At 40.3% G+C, this 25,162-nt stretch overlaps 1 protein-coding gene across 9 annotated transcripts in view; it reads left to right on the forward strand.

Annotated features, from left to right (window-relative positions):
- Lpp (LIM domain containing preferred translocation partner in lipoma) overlaps positions 1 to 25,162 on the forward strand; it is a 597,622-nt gene that overhangs the window by 127,588 nt on the left and 444,872 nt on the right. For 2 of the 9 annotated variants that reach the window (XM_076942742.1, XM_076942740.1), the window contains exon 3: positions 9,266 to 9,312. The exons of the other annotated variants lie outside the window; for them this stretch is intronic. The gene's annotated coding sequence lies outside the window, so the exon portion shown is untranslated. The remainder of the gene's footprint in view (positions 1 to 9,265; positions 9,313 to 25,162) is intronic. 9 annotated transcript variants of the gene reach the window in all.

Consider the following 25,162-nt stretch of genomic DNA (forward strand, 5'->3'; position numbering starts at 1 on the left):
TATGATAAAGACAGCTTGTGGCATATAGGCAGAAGTTCAAATGTATAAACATCACTCTGCATGGTAGGGTCTTCAATTCTTTAATCTGACCTAAGTCTGTTTCCTCATACCACCTGACCCGAAAGACATATTGATGTTTTACACAAGGTATATTCTAGGAAGGTGAACAGTCATAGAAATGAAGAAAATTTCCTCAAAATTCAGTGTGCTCTAGAAAGCTGAAAAATAGCTATTGTAATATCTTCTGCCAGGGCAGCTGTTATACCCACAAATGAGCCTGAAATAGTAATGGCTTCTGAAGTCCCAGCACATTCGTTTAGTTCTTAACTTTCCCGTAGGTTTGAAAGCTGCTCCTTTTTTTTTCTTTCTTTCTTTTTAATCATGCTAAACTGTAACTCTGCTAACAACACTCTATTCTGGGTAGGAATTCATTTTGGCATAATTAAGAATGAAGAAGGAAATGACAAAGACTCTTTGCTATAGAACACATCTTATGCGATTTTATTTCTATGTTTAGTTCTTATTTTATTCTTTAAACATTTAACTGCCTACTGTGTACCTTCCACTGTGTTATCTGGCAAGGGTATACCAGAACTGGGGTCAGTCACCAAAGTGTCTACAAGGGATGACTTTCACCTTTGTGGTCCATATTGTCTGTATTGAGCTCCCAACTGTACCCTCAGATAGTATGTAAAATACTTGGGTTTTCAAGAGATAGAATGTAAGCAATTATTGTAGTCATATTTTCCAATAGAATTGATTAAAAGAAAACATGCCATGAATTGGCTTCTGCTGGTGGATGCCATTTGCCTTCTAGTCCCTGACGATAATGCAGTGGCTTAACATGAGCTGTCAGTTTGACACTTCCTATAATCACCTGAAAACTGTCTTACTTGACTCATTGCTTCTGTCAGGTTGACCTGTGGGCATGTGTGTGAGGGATTGACATAATGTTAATTGGTGGAGCAGGTGGTCCTGGGCTGAATAAGAAGGCAGATAGGGCATGAACATGAACAGGAGATGGAGTCTGAAGATGAACTAGGGAGCAGAGGTTTTTCATGTATCCTCCATGGTTGCTGCCTCCAGACTCCTGACTTGAGATGGATTATGACTTGGAAAATAAACCCTTTGTCCCTTGAGTTGCTTTTGCTCAGCGGTTCGGTACAGCAACCGAAACCAACCCAGAGTACGGATTTTGTCTTGGTTTTGAGTTATTTGGTATGTGATAGGTGCCTGATATGTGTTTGTTGAGGATGTGTATTAATTACTACATGACTGAATGCATTGCCAGCCCTTTGATCTGTAAGAGCTCATAGGCAAACGGGAGGTGTAGAAAGCATACATGTGCAATTTGTACACTTTAAGAAACCGTAAAGGACTATGAAAGCAAAAGGAGGGCTGTGTTCGAGTTAGGGGAATTGGGTGCTCCATGAAATGGATCTGAAGGTCACCGGCAGAGACGGGAGAAGTACATTGGAGGTGGAGCAGCCTTAAATGTGGCAAAAGAGGTGACAGTCCCACTGAATAATAAGCAGATCAGATGTGCTCTAATCCGAGATTCCTGACTTGTCTGATCTTCACAGTCAGTTGCTATTATTATTATTATTATTATTATTATTATTATTATTATTATTATTATTGGATTTTCCTTGTGCTCCTTACAGGTTTGGATTTTGTAAGGCAACATTAATACTTGTAAAAGAGCGTAATTTTGAGAAGATATGCTGGAACCATTTTTCATTGGAGATAACATTGTAATTTTTCCAATAAACAGGATCAGTGTTGACAAAATGGTGTCTAGACCTATAGTGAACTCCATCCCTCTGTGCCATAGAATGGACAGGTGCCTTGGTGGGAATCTACACTTTCCTGTCTGCCTTCATACGTTCCGTGAGATGGCGGGAGAGCGTGCAGCCGTTTTATTTTGAGTTTACTGAGCTGGACTTGCGTAGATGTGAAAGATGCTGCCAAGTTCCACTGCCTTCGGGTTCCCGGTTGGAAGGCAAATGAAATAGAGAACTAATTAAAATGACAGTAGAAGTTGTATCTTCATACCTTAACTTCAATGAGGAGGTTACTTTAGTGTCCACATTTGTTCATAGTGATCACTGGTAGGGCTAGGATTCCTTTGAAGGTAGTTGGGAGGGAATTCAAGCCTGTGAGGTAGGCTCTCAGTTGTTTGGATTCTGTTACTCTCTTACCAACAGAACTTGAGATATCCTGAGCATCCTTCATTTTTTTTTTTTTTTTTTTTTGCATTCTATTGTCAGAAAAGTGAAAGTATTCCAGAAGCACTGACATACAAAGGTGCTGTGTCTTAAACTTCCTTTAGAAAGTAGTTGAGTTCCCAGTTTTGGCTGAGACCTTTCTTAACAGCTCTTCTGATAGTTAAATGTCAGCAACTTGAAAAAGAAATGTCAGTAAATTATCACAGGAAGAAATTGCACATTTATTTAGTTGGAAATATTTTAATTGACCTTAAATTTATAGCAAAATACCAAGGAATTTCTGCTTTTAATAAAAAAAAAATTGTTGTTGTTTCTATACCATTTTGTTTTTGTTTCTGTTGGTATGATGACCACCATGACCAAAAGCAACTTGGTGAGGAAGGAGTTTTTTTAAACATACAGGTTATTGTCCATCATAAAGTGATGCCTAGGAAGGAGCTTGAAGCAGAATCTGCTGAGTGCTATCAGCGGCACACTCTCAGGCTCAGGGTGGGCACTATATCTATACTGTACCATCCCTATACCTCCCAGACTCATAGGCTACTGCCAACAGTGAGCTAGGCTCTCCTTCAGCTTAGCAATCATGAAAATGCCCCACGGACATCCCAACTGTCAATTTGTTGGAAGCTGTTCTTCTGTTCAGGTTCTCATTTCCCAAGTGTGTAAACTTGACAACTGAGATTAACCATCATACAAGCCTTAGGAGATCAAGGTTTTATTTCTCTTAGACTATGGTTATTTATCGGGTCTTTGTTCCTTCTAGTATATGGTGAGTTCTTTAAAGTGGAAACATTTAAAAATTTTATCTCTGCATCCCCACAAAAGTCTGGCTTTGCTGGCCTTGAAAAATATATTTCCTTGAGGGAATATGTTTAGAAATGGCCCGTTCTGTGCTGAACCTATCCTTATTTTGCAGCTCTCAGTCCAGCAACAATTTATTGAGCATCTGCCTTTGTGTCATGGTGTTGTGGGTATCAATCATCTAGGGCCAGGATTTACAAGTGAATAAAACACAGATGTGGTGTGGTGATCGCATGCTTGCAAACCTGGTCCTCTGGAGACAAGACCTGGAGGACTGAGTTCAAGACCATCCTGGGTTATGTATCTAGACTCTTTTTCAGACCAACTGATCCAAACAAAGAAAGATATGGTTGATTTGTCTGGGGGTGCTACAGTTTGGTGGAATTTTTGGCAAATGCAATGTGTTACAGAAGTGTGAACTAAGTACCATCTATATCAGAATGTGGAGACAGTTGATTTTGCCAATGGAAGTCAAGAGAGTCTTCAGCAAAGAGCATTTGGAATGAGCCTTCATGTGTTCTAGTCTATGAGGCATTGGTCTCCATTGTCAGTAAAAAAGCAGTTATACATATAAACAGTCAAAGTGATTTTTTTCTTTCTGTAATCAGTTCTCCTGAAGATTTCATAGTAGGGTAATTTTTATGTGTGATAAGACAAGAGGGGTACATATTTCTTGATGTCATTTGAAGGGTTCTCATGGTTCGCAAGCCAGCAGCGTGAACTGAGTAGGATAGACGGCAGCAGTGGTAGAGTGTCTTAGCTAAGGATATTCTTGTCTTCCAAGCATTTACTCATCCAGCCGCTGTTCTCTGTGATGGAATTCCATCACAGAGTTCCCTGGGAGTTGAAGTTTTGGCTTTCAGGCCCACCACTTCCGAATCTGCCCCTGCTGCTTACTGTGTGGCCACGGGAGGGTTGTTTATCCTCTTCCAGGCTCAGTTTCCCTACCCTCGGAAATGGTGATAATGAGAAATACCTCATAGAACTGTGGAGTTCAAGGTGGCCATGACTGCCGAGTTTCTCTTTTCGTGTCAGGACATGTGAGGGCAGATGCCTGCAGAGGCAGGCGAAGCTTCAAACATAAGGCACTTGATTCAGCATAACCTTTCCTCCCTTCAAGGTGTTGAGGACAGGAAACATTTTCTTCTTCTTAGGTAAAGCACAAGTGTTCAGAGGGTGCAGGACTGGCTCCTGGCTGTGTTCTGTGCTTGTGTGTGGTGAAACAGCTACGAGGTGTGAGGGAAGCAGGCAAGTGCCACCTCTGAAAGAGGTGGCAGGTAACTGGGCCTGCCAGTTATTGCCACATAGGAGTCTTTTTTTTTTTTTTTTTTGGTGAGGTTCTATATAAGTCCTTTTTTGAAAACAGAAGCTTGTCAAATTATTTAGATGCTTTGAAAACACCACAGCACATTTGGAAAATGCAACCCGTGATGTCCCTCAGTAAATCAAAGGATCTTCCAAGCAGCAACAGGGTTTGTTCAAGTTTCCTCCTGTGTGTTCCCAGGAAGAACCCATCTGAGGTTCGGGCTTGGCCTGTGCTTCTCCAGTTGTGTCTTCTGTGTGTAGTTTTAACTGTGCATGTTAGCTTAAAGTGGAGTGACACTATGAAAAAAATACACATGACATAACCACGAATTTCCATCGTCCTCTTGCTTTGTAGTAAATGATAGCAAACACTGCACTCTTCCCATGTACTAGGAACTTCCTATGTTTACCTATGTCATCTAATTCTCACAGTAACCAAAGCAGTATCTCATTTCATGGATAAAGCACATGGGAGCTCAGAGGGATTGAGCATCATTTCTGAGGCCATACAGATGTTTTATCAGCGTTCATGGCGAGTCCTTCAAAGCCATGTGTACCAATGGTTTTCAATCCCTGTGGTTTGTTAGGGTCACCAGTGTCCCTAAAATTGCTGCTGTCCAAGCCCACTCTCAAAGTCAGGAAAGCAGAGTATCTAGCCTATGACCCAGCTATGGGCACTCTGCACCTCTGATTAGAGTGAAGAGGGATAGCCTTAACCTTTGTCCTTGGGCTGTGCACTCTAGATCCTTAGTTGGCAAAGCCGTGACTTGCACATCGGAGATGGTTGCTGAATATTTACCGGAAGAACTGTACCTTTACTACAGGGAGCTTGAGGTCCAGTCGGGGAGACAATGCATCCTTCTATGAGATAAGCAATAACAGTAATTGCCTGAGTTGTTTCAGTAATATATAAAATGTTTATCTCTTAAATGCTGTTAGAATAAGTTGTCTTGTACATTGAGTGTGGGATATGCTAATTTTAGCCATCTTTCTCTGTAAGTTTGTGTATTAAAGAGGGAGGGAGGTAGGAAGGGAGAGAGATTCTTGATCGATAGATTGGTTGAGTTGGGCAGTGGGGCTCATGCTCATATTACCTGCTTGGATCCAGTTTTTCAGCGAGACGAGCAGAGATAATAAGCGGAGCACTCTAAGTTTTGTTAACCAACTATCAGTCCACACAACAGCTTCAGTACCAAGGGCAGACATTTCTCTACTGTACATGGAACTCAGATATTTTCTTGTCCATCTGTTAAAGCTTTTCAGGCATGTACAAGAGTAGTTTTCCACCTTTATTCACTGGATACAGTAAGGATGGCTAACATTTATATTAAACTCCATGGGCTATGATAGAAGGGTGGCAAGCTGAAGCAAGGAATACCTATAGAAGAATCTGGAACTCAGCTTCATGCTCACTAAATTAATAGAGTGATCCCAGTATAGAGATGCCTTAGGAAGAACACCATTTTCTGAGAAAAACAAATGGCCTGTAACATTAGGGTTTTAGCAGTGGCTTGTAACAAGTTGCTTGTGAAACACCTGGTAGTTGAGGGACATTGGTGGTAGTATAGACAATCAGTGTGGATATGGCCTAGGCACTGAACCAGTATTAATTGAATATACCAGTGCCATCGGGCAGTCCTTGATTGTCTCACCATTGCTGGTGGATCACAGTGGGTCATGGTGAAGCAGGTAAGAGTCAGTAGCAAATTATTGTCGGGAACACATACATGGACATAGGTTGCTTTCCCTGGGGACAGGAGACAGTGGAAAGAGCCCATACTCTGTATTGATAAACTGGATTGAGGGCCTGACCATTCCACCTGGGGCTGACGGCTTCTCAGTGAGTCACTTGTTCTTTCTGTGTGTCTTTAACTTCAGAGATGGCAGGAGACAGTGTGTTTTGCTTCATTTACTTCACAGCTTTTCTAGGCTCATTGAACACCTGGAGAGCAGTGGCAGGAGGACAGCTTTAGTCCCAGGAAGATTATGATTAAGGTGGTATTCGTGTATGCTTCCCTCGTGGACAGACTGATGAACCATGAGTTTTCTATTTAAATTTAGCCTGAAAGGCCATTGGAGGAAACAGGAGATATTCAGGGTTGTATTTGGCTTGCTTTCTCATTCTCCAGAAACTGTCTCTTCTCTATGTTTCAAAGATAAAAGTTGAGTCAGTCTCAGTCACAGCTGAGTGTACAACCCAGTGAAATGGGCTAATACTTTGTATCTGATTCATTTTCATGGCACATACCTTGGGTAAGGTAGCTGGTTGTTTTGCAAATGGGCTGTTTGACAAAGGGGAAGAGTTGGGATTCATTTACTGTAAATTGCAAGTAAGAAACAACAGAAAATTAAATATTAGAAGAACTTGGCTATCACGAAACCACATACTTTCACATCAGTAAAACATGGAGTTCTGAGTTGAGTGAAATGTGAAACTTCTTGCCGACCACAGAGAGTAAAATGGAGTACTTTTGTTTCATTATTAATACCATTGTCCTTATTTCTTTAAATGAGAATTGATAGCAACCATAACAGAATTTTTTTCAAGAACAAATACAGGAGAGGAAAATAAACACACACACACACACTTACTTTATCACCAGCAAATGCAGTATTTAGAGAAGCATGTATGGCTTTTACCTGTTGTTAAGTCATGAGAGTCTAGGAAAAGGCTTTGCGTCCATCAAGAGAGATCTTTGCCCAAAGGCTCCTTAATGCCCTCCATAGCCCTCACCGTAGAAGATGATGACCTTATATTGTATTACATTGTTACAAGAAGGGCAGTGTTATCCAGTGACGTTTATGAGCCTATAAGCAGGTGGTCTGTGTTTCTTTCCTGTCTGTATTGATGAGACACAGGTCAGGGATGCTTGGTGGCAGATGTGTAAAAGGTTATAGAGCTTAAAAATGAGTGGCCACTTCCCTGTGATGGAAGGATACTCCTTTGCTGATCTCTTCATAGTGTTGTGACAAGTTGGCAGTGTGGGGGTGGGGTGGTCAGTAGGTGTGGGATTCCATCCTTCTACCTAGGGACTTATACCTAGGGAGCTCCCCTCTCTAGATGTTTACTAGCTATTCTCAGATAGGTCGTTAACATTTGTAATTACTTATTGACCTTCACTTCCTGAGGGTTTGGGATACATATAATGCCACTGGAAAGAAGCTGAGCAGAGTGGAGGGTTGGGTATGTATGGCTGAGTAGAGCTGCCTCCCTTCCTCCAACCAACCCAAGGGTGGAAGGGACAGGAAATCAGCTACTGAGCATAGACTTCTTGCCAATCCTTGGGTTAGGTGTGGTATCTTAATTTTTACAGAAGCTTGTAGCTGTTCACATCTGTAGCAACTGAGGTGCTATGAGAATAAAGAACTTCCCAATTGGCAAAGCTATTGAGCAGCTGTAGAGGCCTTCAACTGATACCTCCTCACTCATGCTCACCCTGGTACAAAATAGGTGCCAGAGAGTTGGACGCTCTAGTCTGTTGCTACTCTCTGCCCTGTTTTTGCCACACTCATGGGTATCTTACTGACTAGTCATTCTTAAAAGAAAACAAAAGTTAATTTTAATAAGCAACATAGAATATAGGATAAACTAAAAACAAATCTGTAGATAAATTTCCCTTTTTTTTGCTTTCACCAGAAAAAACAAATCCTTGTCAATTCCTAAGTACCCAACCTGAGATGAATAGGATTCTCTGTGTGTGCATATGCACGCACACACACACACACACACACACACACACACACACACACACACGAGATCCAACACTGATGTCCATGTAATAAGTGCATCCTGTACCATATTTAAAGTCTCTAGAAAGGATGTAGCAAACAAATTGTTTTGCACCGTACTTTCTCGTGTAGTCATGCATATTTTGTATATGTGATTTGTGTATCAATTGCTAATGTGTGGTATCTTGTTTTAATTTGAATTTGTGTTTATCAGTGGATTTGAACATAATTTTACATAGGCTGTACCTCTACCTACCTGACTTTTCTTTTTTTGGCAGTTGCCCTTTGATTCACTTTTTATTGGGTATTTGAGAGTTTGTTTTTGATTTGTTGTAATGAAAATTTGGGGGGCTGTGGCTGTGTCTGGGCAGTAGAACACTGCTTGCTTAGCATGGCAGAAGCAGTAGGTTAGAGCCATGCCCTGAAAGATGAAATGTCAAAATCTACCAGCTAGCTAACAAAACATAACTCCATTATCTGTGGGGCAGCTGTAACATTCCACTGAAAAAAGTGTTTGCAGTATTACTTTCAGATTTCAAGAAAACAGACTATTGGAGGCCACTTAGAAATGTCTTTTGTCCTTTTGTATTATCAAACATGTCCCTTGTATTTCTTTCTTTTTATTTGGTCTTCTATCTATTTTCTTCTTTTTGGCCTTCTCCCTGTCTGACCACTGAAATGGTATTTTAGTAGAGATATAAGGTAGATAGCCCTGTTGATACTGTCTTTTATAGCTACATTTCCAAGCAAGGCATGTTAAGGAGTCTATGAATCCACGTTCTCTATCTTGATTGAAGAGCCATCTTTGGGGCTGGAGAGAAGACTCAGTTGTTAAGAGCAGTTACTGCTCTGGTAGAAGCCTCAGGGTTTCGTTCCCAGCACTCTGACTAGGTGGCTTATCACCTGTCACCCCAGTTCCAGGGGATTCAGTGTCCTTTTCTGGCCTCAAAACCACCCATGCTAATGCAGGCACACAGATATGCACATAAATAAACTCAAACTGTTCTTTGCAAACAAAAGCCGTGTTTTCTTCATATTTATTCTTCAGTGTGTAAATATTTATGATTTTTTATTTTTAAATTTGAATTAATTATTTTTATTCTACATGAGTATTTTTGCTGTATGTATGCCTATGCGTATGTATGCATAATATGTATGGATCATACATATTATGTTTAAAACATGTAAACTTATTTTAACAGGGCAGAAGAGAGTGTCTGGAAGTGGAGTTACAGACTGGAGCCATTGTGTGAGTGCTGGAAACTGATCCAGTCTTCTGGGATTATAGACAGTGCTCCGAACTACTGAGCCACCTCTCTAGATCCAAAAATTCCCTCTCTTAATGTTTGGAAGTATGCAAGACAGTTTCAATCTTTTGTCCCAGGCAGCTGTCACCTCTGCACCCCACAGTCACATTTTACAGATGGATAATATACTTTAGTATCTGATGGGGTCACCTTACACTCTTCAGTTATTTTTTCTAGGAATTTTTTGCTTTTAGTCCTTGCTTATTTTTCCATGAACTTTAGAACGAACTTGTCTAGTCCTAAAAATAATTCACTGCTGATACTTTTATGGGAATTGCTTTCCACTTACTCAGAAACCATGTAAAACTGTGCATGATGTTAGTTATTTTTCTGTTGTTAAAAATCTTTCTGGGATGCTAGGGATTGAGCCCAGTGTCACATGATTGCTACGCAAGTGTTTTATAGCTGAGCACCGTCCCCTTGAAATCTGGTATGTTCGCAGGAGCATGTACATATTTTTTCACATAGACCTTGAATGTTTCTTTACATGTTTACCTTCCTAGGTATTTCTGCCTGTTGTAATTAAAATGATGCATTCTACTATTTAACTGTACGTATGTATGCATGTATGTATGTATATGTACATATGTGTAAAGCCTTGAATTTTTGTACATTGACTTTCTTCTAAGCCATTTTATCAATTTTTTATTTTACTTGAATATTTTTAGGTAGATCTCTTTATGTTGGAGCTATTACATCATCTGCTCCAAACTCTTAATTTACCTTTTTCTTTGTACCTTTAGAATGCTGTAGGTTTGTTCTAATTATGTTGCTGTCTCTAGAAGAGTATGCTGATGCTTGCCTTAAGAGTAAACATCCTATTGCATTTGACTTCAGTAGAAACGTTATTAATTGTGATTGTGCCTTCTGGCATATATATCATGTTAAAAAGCATGCACACTTATTTTGGGAGTTTTTATTTTAAAACTGAAACTGATCTGAAATGCCTATCTAAGTCTTTTTTAGATTTTTTTCATTTAAAAATGGAAATCATATATTTCAAGAAAATGGCTATTTTTTTATTCTGTACATTTGCTGTGATATATAAATAAAATTTTAAATATGATATGCTCCTATTTAGTCAGAAATTTTGTGCATGTGCGTGTACGTGTATCTACACTTTGGGAGTTAGTAATTTTTGCATTAATTTTTATGTCAGATTGCTTGGGTGTTCTTCTGTGAATAGTATGCGTTTATTAACATTTTCAAGTTTTAACATCAGTGTAGTGCTTAAAATAGTGTAAATTAATGAAGGTTTGTTTCCTGTTTTTAAAACTAATTTTAATATATTCATACATACAACTTATTCTTCAAAAATATTATAGAATTCTCTCTGAAGCTACGTCAACTTGTTATGTGTATGTGTGTTTGTGATGTGTGTGTTTGTGTAGGTTTATTCTCTTTAAAAAGTTAATATCTTATTATAAATAGATTTGGTATGTGTATTTTCTGTGACTCTCTTGTTAGATTTTAGGAAACCCATCTATTTCAAGTTTATCATATAGACTTTGGTACTTGAGGCTGCTTTATGCCTCCTTAGCATCTGTTTATATTCATCTTACAATGTTATAGTTTATAGCCTTTTGTTTTATTTATCTGCTTCCCCTTTTGATTGATGTAGCCAAAGTTAAATGTTTATTAAAAATTCAAATGTTGCCTTTCCTTTGGTTTTTCCTTGTTTTTATCGGCTTTGATGCATGTGTTCCTTTTTAAGTTTTAGTAGCTCCTGTTTTGTCCGCTTTCATTTTGTATGTTTTTTTTTTTTTTAAATTGTCTAGGTTTGATTCTCAATTCATATAGTTTATATCTGATTCTTGGTACTTTGGTTGTATATGCTGTGCTGTGTGTGGGTAGTGTGTGTACTTCTGTGTGTGTGTGTGTGTGTGTGTGTGTGCATCTGGAGGGCAGAGGCGATCGTAGGGTATCTTTCCTTGGTATTATACCACCTTACTTTTTGAGACAAGCTTTCCAAGTGAATCTGGATCCATTCATTAGCTGAGACCGGCTTGGCCTGTGACCTTCAGGGATCTGATTGTCTTGGCAACCTCCCATCTAGTGCTGGGTTATGGAGCACTGTGTCCTAGTGCTGGGTTATGGAGCACTGTGTCCTAGTGCTGGGTTATGGAGTACTGTGTCCTAGTACTGAGGTTATGGAGCACTGTGTCCTAGTCCTGGGTTATGGAGCACTGTGTCCTAGTCCTGGGTTGTGGAGCACTGTGTCCTAGTGCTGGGTTATGGAGCACTGTGTCCTAGTACTGAGGTTATGGAGCACTGTGTCCTAGTACTGAGGTTATGGAGCACTGTGTCCTAGTGCTGGGTTATGGAGCACTGTGTCCTAGTACTGAGGTTATGGAGCACTGTGTCCTAGTGCTGAGGTTATGGAGCACTGTGTCCTAATGCTGAGGTTATGGAGCACTGTGTCCTAGTCCTGGGTTATGGAACACTGTGTCCTAGTCCTGGGTTATGGAGCACCGTGTCCTAATACTGAGGTTATGGAGCACTGTGTCCTAGTACTGAGGTTATGGAGCACTGTGTCCTAGTACTGAGGTTATGGAGCACTGTGTCCTAGTGCTGGGTTATGGAGCACTGTGTCCTAGTGCTGGGTTATGGAGCACTGTGTCCTAATGCTGAGGTTATGGAGCACTGTGTCCTAGTGCTGGGTTATGGAGCACTGTGTCCTAGTGCTGGGTTATGGAGCACTGTGTCCTACTTCAATTCTAGGGACCTGACCTTAGGTCCTCATGCTTGACACTTTACCAATGAAATAATTTCTCCAGCTCTATTTATGGTTTTAAATTAATATTAATAAGGTGTAGCATTTCCTCTGAGCTCTTCCTTAGAGGTTAAATGCACTAGTATTGTTCATTATTTTGTGTTTTCTGTTTGGTTACTTGGCTGTGGAGAGTTCAGTGATATCCAGATTCCAGGGAACACAGTGTAGGGACTTTGTCTGTTTGACTTATGCCACCACAGCGCTTCTCATGTTCTTTAGATACCTTCATTTATTGAAATGCTAAAATATTTTTTTTTGGAGTTTTTTAGGCTAGCTTGATGGTTCAGTGGGTGAAGACTCTTAGTGAAAAACGCTTGTAATCTGAGTTTGATTCCCAGAACCCACAGAAAGGAAGGAGGGCAGAATTGACTCCACAGAGTTGTCCTGTGACCTTCACGTTGTCCTGTGACGTCCACGTGCATGCCGTGGCTCAGGCGCACACCCGAAGCACGCACAAAAGCAAAGAGCAAACTTAAAACTTGATATTTGAAGATTCTGGATACTTGGTCATTGGGAGTAACTAGAAGTCAGTAACTTCCCCCTTCTCCTGTGCATCTCTTCTCCTTTGTGATATCTCTCCTAATAAAACGATCAACGTAAAGAAATCCAAGGAGAAGGAAGTATTTTCCATGTAAATAGATAAATCCTCAAGGCATAGCTAGAACTGGGGCTGCTTCCTGTGTGTTGCATGTGTGCTTCCTTCCTCTCCCAGATACTCTCTCTAGGTACTGCTAATGTGAGGGCAGAAGGTAATGTTAGGTACGCTTTGTATCCCTCCTTCAGAGCATATTAATAGATTTATTTTTAATTCTACTAATAGAATTTCTCCTATGTCAAATAAACCTGGATAATCATTCTAAAAGATTAACCCATGAGGGAAAAATTTGTCAGTAAAGTCAGGATGCTGGGACAGGGAGGCTCGCAGAGATCATAAATTAGGATGATTCTTGTGACCTTGGGCACATTATATCTGAACACTTTATCCAAATCTTTCAGGGGCTCAAGTTCATCACAGAAAATGATAGCGCCATCCTGTGCCAGGGGAGGAATCCTGCAGAGCCAGGAAGGACCAGAACTTCAGCTGCTGGCCAGTTCTCTTCCTGATCTTTACCCATGATTCTTTCAAAAACCAGCTTTAGTTCAAAACTCAATTTCAGATGACAGTGAAAAGAAAATTGCTAAGAAAACAACTGATTGGAGGACACTGTGAGTTAGAGTGTGGGAGCGCCCTTGGTGCTGGTGATCTGCTTCCTGTTTCCTGGGGAGGCTACTGCACCTTGCCCTACTGTGCACTTTCACAGACACTTGGCACTCCTTACTCCTTTTGGCACACCCAACAGTCTTTGCTAAGGCACAAGCTGCCTGCTTGCTGATTGCACAGGGGAATCTGTGATGTAGGTTCTGAGGCCTAAGAATTGCAGGCTTCCATTCTAGTCTCCTGATGAAGCTGCTAATCTGGGTGCCAATGGTGGTTCTTCTATAGGGACACCTGCCCACACAGCATGATTAGAAATTATAATGACGACAATGATGAGTCTTCCAGGACACCCACGTTTTTTTTTTTTTTCTTCCAAGTTTCACTAATCGTCTCTATCATAATCAGTTGGAGGAAAATTTTTTTTCCTTCTTCTTTAATGTTTTTTCTTCTTTTCTAAGTCCACCTAAAACACTGGTGTAATTCTGGTGTAGATTAAAGGTTGCTTGTTGATTACCATGATCAGCATGTCTTCTTCGTGTCTGTGATTGTACATCTCTCAACGTGTGCTATGATGAGAACACGCTATACCACAGAGGAAAATATTTGGCATCAGGCTCCCGCAGTGCCAAATATGCCTGGCAAGATCTTGGTACAGGCTCCTTCCAATCTCTGCAACCTGTGCCTCCTCTTGTCCTACATGGGTTCCAGTTCTTTTGTATTCAGTGTATTAGGAGTATTAGAATCAATACATTACATCATACATACATTACAATACAATCAATTACATCACTCCTATGTAAGGAGTGCGTCACTAAGTACACACCGTTAATGAAAAGGATTGTTATTAAAGCTATTTTTTTTTGCATTATTGCCAGTTTAGCCGATTAAGGTCATATTTAGTGGAGTAAAATCAAGGCGTGTAGGTGTGAGAACCAGGAGGCCAACTGTTATATGAAACCAATCCTGAGTAGGGTCAGGGTAGAACCAAAGAAATAGGCATAGTACTGTTTTAAAAGGCTCGTCATGGAACTGCCATCTTGAACTCAGGAAAAAAGAAAGCCACAGGAGCTGGTATGCAGGAGAAAAGCAGAACTCAGGAACGCAGAGTCTTGATGAAGAGGGAAAGAGGAGGGAGGGAGCAGGTGGCTGGAGTCTGGATGTGTGTTAGTGGAATGAAGATCTGGAGGCAACCCGAGCAATTAGGCAATTAGGAAAACGACAGCACTGCCTTTGGACCTGTGTATCTGGAGTGTGGGAGGACAGGCAGACACACACAGGGTGCCTGTGGGGAAAACAGCATCCTCAGAAAAGATCCTTCTCCAAGAATGCTCTCCAGGCAGGGCAGAAGTTGGTTCCAGAATCTGCTGGGAGAGCTCCTCATTGACTCTCCTTACTGCCTGCTATTTGCATAGTGCTTGGCTTCCCCTGTCTGAATACATTTTGGGGGGCTGCCTTTTCATTCAAAGTCTGATTACTCAAGGAAGTTCTAAGGGCTTCTAATGGGGAAAAACTAGCAAGGAGAAATTATAGTTTTCTCTGCTCATCTGTAATGTTTTGGGCTCTATGATATTTCTATGACACTCACTCGCTCTAAGAGAAAACATTTTTCTATTGATAGGATTTAAAAAGCCCATTTGGTGCATAGGTAGATATTTTGGTTATAGTTTAGTGGGATCTAAAAAATAGACTGCTTTCTAAACTCTTTTATTTATTGGAATACGTTAGCTTGTAAACTCAGCTAGGATGGTATTAGCTTTTATTCTTCATATCTACTGACATGCAGAATTATAGTGGACTATTAGTTTTTTCCTTTTTTTTTCTTTTCCTGGCTGTCTTTCTGTCTTTCTTTTTGGTTGAATTTTATGAGTTAAGTAAATTGAATTTAAGAGTAAAAATGTGAATTGTCATGGAAATTTTTGGAAAACACATTCCTCTAATTCATTCAAAAGGCTTCCCCCTCCCCCCAAAGTAGGGCTAATAGTTTCACAGCCTCTGCAGTGGGGACAAAAACAGCTGGACAAACAGAATATCAGCAAATCTGTCAATCTGTTGCCTAAGTGTCTTTCTATTCTGTTGAGAAGTTCTTTTTAGTAAGACACCATGTGCTCTTTGAAACCTTCTTATGAGGTTTTGGAAAGATGGTTCTTTGTTTTCTGAGACATTCACTGTTTAGCCTAGTCTGGATTCAAAGGAATCCTCCTGCCTCAGTCTTCTGAGAGCTGGGGTTGCAGGCCTCTATGTACCATACCAGGTGGCGCCGCTATGGAAAGATGATTATTTGATTGTTGCTAGCTCAAACAATTAACTATTTTACTAATTAGTAGAAATGAGAAGTTTACAATGATCAATTTTTTCTTATAGTGATGGGGGCAATGTTGGCTTTTCTCATCCATTTATTTATTTTAAAAACTAACTCAGCTATTCTTTTATCTATTTTCAGGGAATCGTTGACATGCTTTTAGTTTTTATAAGAAAAACAAAACACAAGTTGACTCTGTGTGACACCCTTTATTGTTCAGCCCACCTGCTCTTTGCCTGAGGGAATTTTCATTGGTCTGGAGGTGGTCTGAGTGTGTTCAACCCCAGTCATATTGCCCTGTTGGTGCTGATGAGTTATGACACAAAACAGCGTGCGCCTGCCTCCCTAGTTTTCTCTCATGCTATTAACTCACATGACCAAGGCGTGCTTATCGGAACTCAGAACATGGTGTAACATGACTATGAAACTACAAAGTTTATCCTTTTTTTTTTTTTTTTTTTTTTTTACTGTGCATTTTTTGTATAAGGATCCAATTAAGACTTCTGTACCTTCTCATCATGTCTTTAACTGCACACAGGCTTTTCCTCTGTTTTATGACCTTGAGACTTGAGAAGTGCTGTGTTTCAAGGCCTGGCACATCATAGAACCTATCAATTATTGTTTGTTTAATGCCTTCTTATGATTAGATGAGTTGTATATTTTGAGTAAAAGATGATTTTTTTGTTTCATGTCAGCGAGTCTTCGGGGTGACCCATGTTTGCTCTGTTTTCTTTTATAGTACAGTGGAAGACTGTTATCTTGTACTGTCAACATTTTGACACCTTTGCAACTCATGGGCTAGCTAGTGTTCATATTGACTCATAATGGAGAGCCAAGGCTCAAAAGCACATGGCTTCCTAGTCTCAATAGAATATATTATTCCTATCTAAAAGCCATGTTGAAGCTTTGTGTTTGTAGTCTTCCATCCTCAATCCTCAGCCCACGTGATGGGTGAGATGAATTGTCGTCTTGAGCTTGTGTGTATCTACTTAGTGAATAGCACAGGAACTGGAGTCTGGTAAAAAACACGAGTCTCCAGTGGAATGGCGTATAGTAGGGAATATAAGAAGGAGTGGGAGGTATCTCACTTTCACACTGACTTCTGTAGCCATCCATTCCTTGGTAATTATAGCTTAATAGATGCCCACCATTCATCCCACAGGACCTGAAGACGTGATGGTGGGTGATGGAGACAGTGCTGTTTTGACAATGGCATAGAAGTTTCTTCATCCAGGGACCCCAAGTAAAGTGTTTAACAGGTTTTCACAGTACTTTAAGTGTTTCAATGCATGGAGCCTTCATACCTTTGTTGAGCTTTTCCTACGTTGTGCTGTTTTTCAAGGATGCACAGAGGCTTGACAAGAAGAAAGAGCTCTATTCGAGCTGGATCAGCACCATGGTTTCAAGCCACAAATGGCCTCAGGGTAAAACCCAAGTCTCAAACACGATGTTATCTGTATCTGTGGGCTGACAGCCTCCTCGTCTGCACCCCTTGGTCTTGTTTGCTTTCCTCATCTTCACATGTGGCATGGAACAATTTTGTAACCATGACAATTTGCCATCACAGTGCCTTATAGGCTTTTGATACTAAGGTTTACAATAAGGGAAACTGTATTGAATCGTGAGAACGATTATAAAGTTTATCTCTTCATCTTCAACAGATGCTGCACTCTGCTTCTATACTGGGAGGGGAAGGCAGTAGAGAATTGGAGATGTGCTGTCCAGCATGACAGCCACTGTTGCCATGTGCTCTTCCTCAGTCCTTGAAATCTGGCTAGTGCTACATGTTTAAAGGCTGATATTTTAGATATATTTGCGAAATAAAATTTTAACATTTTAAAAAGTGACTAGAGATTTCAAAATCATGGGTATCTATGTCTTGTGTTCTATGTCTGTTGAACAGTGCTTGGTCAGAGCCTAGGGAGAATACAGAGCACAGGAAAGTGACCTGTATTCTTATTCTGAGTTCTAATCATATTGGCATCGGAAGGGAAAGCTTCAACAGTCATAATTTTCATTAAAAATATTCTGATTTAGGAGAATTGGCTGCTTTTATATTATTGCTTGGACTGGAGATGAATCTGGCATTTGGTATTTTCATAATTGAGAACATAACTTGCTGACTTAAAAAAAAATCACAACATTTTGTGCTTGGCCACAGGGATCAGATTTTGGCTTTTTGAAAGTAGGGACTGAGACTTTTCTCTTGCTAGGATCCTCAACACTGCCCAGAAGTCCACACACATGCATTCAAGGTAACCAGCTGCTAACCAGCTGCCTGGTTGATAAACTAACATACTTTGCAAGGGAGAGTATTTTGTGAAGCTGCCCCATATGTACTGGGAAAGAGAAATGCCCACCATTAGAGAAGGTAACTCGTTTTTTAAAAGACAACTATCAAAAATAAAGAATATAGATGCAAGTGTTTTTTTACTTTTTGATTTAATTACTATTCTCATCAGGTGTCCCTGTCAGCTCACTCCTGATAAAGAATCTTTCAAAATACATAGTCTCACATCCCCTCTGGGTGAAGGAGACAGAAGAGGATGCTGCCTGCACATGTAAGCTCTCACCTCTGCTCAGATGTTCGATCTAAAGCCTCCAGTCTAGATTAGTCCCTGTTCTCCTGTTCTTTGATCCTTTCTTATGTCTATCTGTCGGAGGATATGGGGTGATAGTGGAAGAGTGAGCTTAATCTTAGACTAAATCGATGTTTCCTCTCGTTATTTTATTTTTATTACACTGTATAATGAGCCGAGTGTTCTCTGAGCTAGAGGTCCTCGATCTTTCATCATGCACCTTTGCTTGACTCTTTTTTATTTAGTGTGTAGTCTAATACTCGGTGAGGGACCAAGTTTTCTACAACATTATTTTTGTCACTGAATTCAGGAACTGTTGTGATTTCAGGACAGCTAAGGCTACTCAGAAACTAGATGCAGTGTGGTCTCATTCAGAGGCCATCCTTCCAGAATCTACCTTAGCCCCATTGCCTCACTTTCAGTAGCATTTGAACCTTCACTTTCCTGTAGAACAGAGTGGAAGGTGCTGATGTTCCTGTGAGCTCCAACACTCAAGACCTTTGTTTGCTTCTAGGACCTGTTTGCTACATGCACTGTCCCTGCAGGCAAACTGCTCTTTGCCACTGAGCATTCAGTCCTTCACCTGTCTGAGTTGGCCAGTGTCTATTTCCTTGCAAAAGCATTGCCATTCCTTAATGTATATAGGATATCTGTCTCATGCCCATACATGGAATCTATAAACACTAAATTAATAGATTTTTTTTTTTTTAACATATGTCTGATTTTGCTGGTCACAGGCCAATAACCCTCTTCTGTTCTCACTTTGGAGGAGGGAGGGAAGGGCAATGGAGTGGTTGTGTGGTAAAATCCACTTTAATTCTAGCTGTGAGGAAAAGAACAGTGAAAATGTGGTAAGCAATTGCTTCTAAAAAGATTGCACTAAAAGCACTTGATGGATCTGTGCTGGCTTCCCGGTAGACTCATCTCAGTTCTGCCCACATAGCACAATTAATAGTTATTACTTGAGAAGGAACAAATAAAAGAGAGAGAGAGAGAGAGAGAGAGAGAGAGAGAGAGAGAGAGAGAGAGAGAGAGAGAGAATAAGAGCATGGGAGAAAGCATACATGAAAACATCCTTTCATCTTCTTGAGATGTCTCCTTTGTCAGACCTGTGGAGCCATACCTTTGAATCATCCTGGGAAAGCACAGCCTGGGGGACTAGAGAGTAGATCTTGTGGCTCATTTCTCACCCACTTCCTATGCTGGGGAGAAGCATTTAAGTTCATCCTTCTTGTGTGCTGATATCTTGTCAATATCTCTTGCCATTCTCCATGCATCTTCCAAAGTGAGGGTCCCTTTCTCATATCTTTGTAGAAAATACACCACTATGTAGAGACACAATTATCTCTTGTCAGAAAATGTTACAAAATTTGAAGTCAAGCGTGGGGCGTGGAAGAGCCCTGTGCCAGTAGAATGGAGACTTCAGCAGCCTTGATGGGAATAGAGAACGGGCTGTGCAATACTCTAGCCATATTCTAGGTCTGAAATGGTCCTCAGCTTCCTCTAACACAGCAGCTCTGCCTTCAGCCCATCCCTCCACTGCTACTAAAGTCTGTGCATAAGAATTCATCAAGCGTAGTCTTTAAAAATCTCAGGTACGAAAAAAGGAAGCCCAGCTTTAAAGCTAAGAAGTCTCCCAAGTGAGCATGTCATTGGCCCCTAAATTCAGTGTCCTCAGCAGAGTGCAGGATAGGCTCATGCCTTTAGTGTTTGTTGCATGCTGGAGTCTGACTGATACAGATGTGATTCCAGATGTTATGTAATGCCTGTGAGCATCAGTTTGCCATTTGTTAAATAAAAGTGAAGTTCCTCTCAGATTAGAAGACAGCACACAAAACTGGCAGAAAATAGGCGATCAACAAATGACTGTTGTCTTTGTTATTATCTATAACCATAACCATTTCCCATGGCTCTAGACTTTTATCTAGATGAAATATTCATTGTGAAAGTATTCTGCACTGGATAGATAGAACATATATTCTTGTGTAGTAATAAAGTGTCATTAGAGTGCAAAACCAATGTTTCTACAGTGTAATAATTTCTATTCACAGAATTCTTCCTTTAGCTTTGAATTGTTACTCTATCTCTTGATTTTTCTCTTCCCTCTCTTTTTTCAGACTCTGCTTGTGACTACTGTAATCTAAACTCTGTTCCTTAGTACTCTGATGGTGGTCGGCTTCTGGACGTTCTTAGGCAGGTCTTTCAGTACGGTCCACAGAGCAGTAAGAAAACCTGGGGCCTTTCTGGGAAGGCCATTTATTAATCCTCATCCAGACCTGATGGTTGGCTCATGGCTCATGATTCCTCAGATGCTGCAGGGCGTTTGTCTAACCTTTTCTAACACATGTGTTTGCCAGTGTATGCTTACCATCTTCCCAGAGTATTGCCAGATAGTGAAGGATCTCCTGACCTTTTCGGTTCACCTACACCATTATTTTAGCTAGGACAGTAGATCTGCTGTGGCCTTTTTCTGTACCTCAGGGAGAGATCTCCTAAAATTTTTGAGTGAATCGTATTAACACAGCTTTCCCTTGGAGAACACACAGTGGATTTTCTTGTGTCTAGAAACATTTCAGTGATGTGTGTGACCCTAGATGTGCTTACTCTCACTTCTAATTCTGAGTTAAAGCAGCGTGAGTTCCCTTGATTTTTTTTTTCCTGTCACCTTATTTTCATAATCTGTGACATGCATATAGTTATCTGAATGAGTGATTAGTATTGGGATGTTTTTGTTTGCTTTCTTCACTTGGCAATCTTTTATAACAAGGAGGACTTTCTATCATGTATCCTGTACTCTGTCCAGTAAACAGATGTTCAATGACCTTGATTGTTTCATTCTCATTAGTAGATTGCTAATCTATATTTTTGCCTTCCTCTTGTCTTAGGATGTCAGATCCTTCAGGATCCTTCAGGGCCCCTGTCTGCTTATTCCGTCTATACCCCTAGCTTGTTGGAAATCTCCTACCATAGTTCCCTTCACTTAGGAAGTGTGTGGTTAGGAAGTGGTTGAATCCAAGAGAATGCCACTTCAAAACAGGTCTACAGGAAACAAAGTCTCTGTCATCACTGATTCTAGGTATATCCCGGAGAAGACATCAACTTTCTTCTTCTCTTTAGTCTAGTAGGGGAACAGGTGTTAAGGTCTGTTCTAGGACTTGCTTTTCTGCCTTTGGTTACAGATGAAGATTCTGGATTCACCTGACTGATCTCAGAGGGAGGTTCTTGAGTGGTACTCGGCTGGGAACAAACACTTTCTATACCTCTAGTTGGATGTTCAGTGTGGTTAGAAATACCAACCCTTCTGACTTTTACGTTCGTTTTGCGCACATTGGTGATGTGCGTATAAGAACCTTTTATTATTATGGACGTAGCCAGCAGTAACCATGGTGAGTAGACCCATCACACAGCATTTTTTTCTGAGTCAGTTTAAAATGCTGACAATTAAATATACCGTACTCTTTTAAGCAATCCATCAGTCTCCCCTGTTGTCATGGTGACCGGAGTATATTTAGAAATGTGACAAGTACACTGAGTTCAATTGCACTTTTGCCAAAACATAGTTTTGCAGCTAAAATTGAATTTCCTGATTGAAGATCCAAGTGCTGTTAAGGGGGATGATCGTTTCCATACATTAGTCTACAAGTCTAATGTATCATCCTGTTAGATCAGCCCTGGAGGCCCCATCATGCTATGGAGGTAATGCTAGCTGAAGTGATTTTACTTTCTGTTAATGAGGAAAAGTCAAATAAAGGGGTCGCTGTGCCTTTTTCTTTACAAGTGAAATTACACCTGAGTAATGTAATGACTTTAATGATTACCTCCTTTGGTATTTCTCTATGAATTCTGTGTGACTTCTGTAGAGTCTGTTCCCCAGCATTATGTTTCTAACGCAGAGAATTCACGGTTCTCGGCCTCGCTTTTCTGCTTAGAATCTATTCTTAGGAAAAGGAGAACATCTTTTTTGTCTTTGGCTCTGACCTTCGATACACAAGCATCCTTATGTTCTTTCATCTTATTCTTTTTGCATTTAAAAAGAAGTATAGGGGTGTTGTTGAAGACATTTCCAGTCAAAGGGAAAGGGAGAAAAGTTCTGTCTTCTCTATAAACTTGATTGAATCCCCACTTCCTTTCTTCTTTTGTCAGTGCAGGGCTGAGCGTGACTGTGGTTTTGAGCTCCTTGCTCACTAGACCACATCAGCTGTGAAACATACATGGTTGCTGGGTCATTGTCACAATTCTGGTTTCATTCCTGGCTAAAGTTTAAGTCTTCTGCTCTTGAGTTGAGAAACCACTGCTCCTGGACCATCTTCATTCTTTCTGACTATTTTTGTTCCGTAGAGTAATAGGTTATTCTTATATATCTAACTCAATGGGTCCACAATTGGAGCAAAGTTTAAACCTCTGATAATATATAGTTAGACAGTCTTGGTCTGTTTTGAGAACATTGCCTATAAGCTTTCTTGGTAAGAACTATCTTAGCTAAACTACCAATGGGCACAATATGGTGATTGTGTCCTGTCTCCTGAATGGTGAGCACATTTAAATAATGCTGCATTAGTCATTGGCTCTGCATTGCACCTTACAAGGCATCCTCATCATTCTTACTTTACAATAAGAGAGCAGGCTGCAAATTGTGGGCAGCAAAGATATAGTGGCGACTGGATTCTGAACAGGGTGGAGTTGTAACCAATGCTTCTAGGAAGATCAACAGCGTAAGATAGTTTTACTAAGTGGTGGTCTACTGCATGGTGAGGCTGTAGAGACTTGTAGATTCTAGAGGGTCTGAGAAATACTAGTTCCCTAAGGAAGAACAGGTAGCAAGAATTTCTGTTCTCCTGGCTTTAGAATCGGAAGAGATGTACTCATCAAGGTGAGAGCTTAAATCCTACCTAATCCAATGATTCTTTTAAATTCATAAAAAATAAACTTCTATGTGTTATAGCTAACATTATCTTTCATTTTAGAAATTTAAAACGAGGAAAAATAACTTTAATGAAAACATGCACATGAAAAAGTACGTGTCCACAGAGGTACATTTCATCTCCCCTTTTCCCTGTGGATGCTGTGTGTACACATGTATATTTGTTTACATGTGTGCATGTGTGAATGCTCACACATGCATGTGCACATGCCTGTATAGGCCCAAGGTTGATTTTGGGTCTTTTTCTCAATTACTCGTCTATTTTATTTTTTGAGGCAGGGTCTCTCAGTCATACCCAGAGCTCATCCTGAAGGAAAGTCTAGTTAGTTAGGCAGCTCACTCATGGGATCGCTGGTCTACTGTCTCCTAAGGCGAGAACCACAGGTTGTGGCTATACCCATCCGACATTTTCATGGGCTATGGGAATTAATCTTGAGACCTCTTGCTGGTTAAGCAGGTGTTGGTTGTAACTGCTGCTCCATCTCCCTAGCCCGAAGATGTACGTCTCCCAAACAAAACAGGTCGATGCAGAACATGGGAAAAACACGACTACAATTCTGAATTTTGCTGTTATGATGCTTTTATTTTTTTCTAAATTCAAGATTACAGAGAAAATACAGTCTCAAAATAGCTTAGTTGTTGGAAGAGGAAGGTAAAAGAAAAAAGAAAAGAGGAAAAACAAAACAAAGCCAAAATGGAATTGTGGGTTTTCTTTTCTTCTTTGATACTCTACCAAAAGTTTATCCTGATAATCACTGAAATTTGGTAATTTCTTAAAGGTTAGTCCTGATGTGGTATCCAAAATCATCATAGGACTTCTACCCTGCATGTACTGAAACCCACTGGCTATTCACTTTGGGTCTTTGGGGATTTTGTGACATCATGTTTCCATCAACTTGAAGCTGCAGCTTCAGCGGGTAGTGCGAGTCTTCAAAGGCTGCCATGTTTCATTCCCTGTAACAAAAGTGGTCTTTGTGAAGTTCACCAGCAATTTTATTGGAAAAAATATGAAGAAGCAGGTGTATAGTAGTATGCTTCAGATGTCCAGAATTCTGATTTTCTTCAATTTAAAACTTGAATCATTATTAATAACAAATGTTACTGATTGTTTTCTTTGAAATGATAGTCTCTCTTGGTGTATCCTTTAGAAAGCATCTATCAAAACATAGGCTTTAAAGAGCCTGAGTTTGTTCACCATTGTTTCTGGTTCTGTGGAGTGGTCTCTTAGCATCTTTCTCTTAAGGCTATCACACTGAGGTAGGGTTACAAATTATATAATTATATATGATATAATTGTATATATAATATACAACATAATATATATTTTATATATAATATTACATATAATTTATATAATAACATGTTTTATGTATATATTTCTTCTTGTCCTTAAGAAGGTGTTTAGGACACTTATTGGCATTAGGGAAAGTATTTCTTTAAATGAGAAAATGAACACTTCATATTCAAGTCTCACCATTTCATAAAAACTAAACTAAAACTAAACCCAAATTCTCTATCTGTAGCGTTCTATCTGAAGATGATAAAGCAAAGGAGGGAAGGGGCAACTGACTTCAACATCATGAGGTTTAAGGCATGAAAAGCTAACAGTTCTCAGAGCAGCACAGGACTGCTCCCAGTGTCTCCCAAGATGCAGTCATTTAATTATCTGTCCAGATTCGAAGAGTCTCCCAGAATGCAGGGGCGATTCTCCAAATCCCAGGCCGTGACCTGTAGTTGAGAACAACTGTGAGAAGACCTACTGGGCTTCCAAAGCAGAGTTGTTGCGCCCCTCACTGTAGCCAGCATGTGCTGCTTGATCTTGGATGAGTCCACCCAAACAACAGTGCCTTCCATGTTGCCTGTGCAAGGCACAAAGGCAGGATTAGCGACCACATCTAGGCCCATGTGTCGCTCTGCTCCACAGGAGCCTGGAGGTGTTGCAGCATGTACAAAGTAGTCAGGAGGCAGCAGCAGCAGGACAAGGCTGACACATAGTCACAGAATTCTAGTGAGCCCTGGGTA

This window comes from Arvicanthis niloticus, chromosome 12 (genome assembly GCF_011762505.2).
Source record: "Arvicanthis niloticus isolate mArvNil1 chromosome 12, mArvNil1.pat.X, whole genome shotgun sequence".
NCBI lineage: Eukaryota > Metazoa > Chordata > Mammalia > Rodentia > Muridae > Arvicanthis > Arvicanthis niloticus.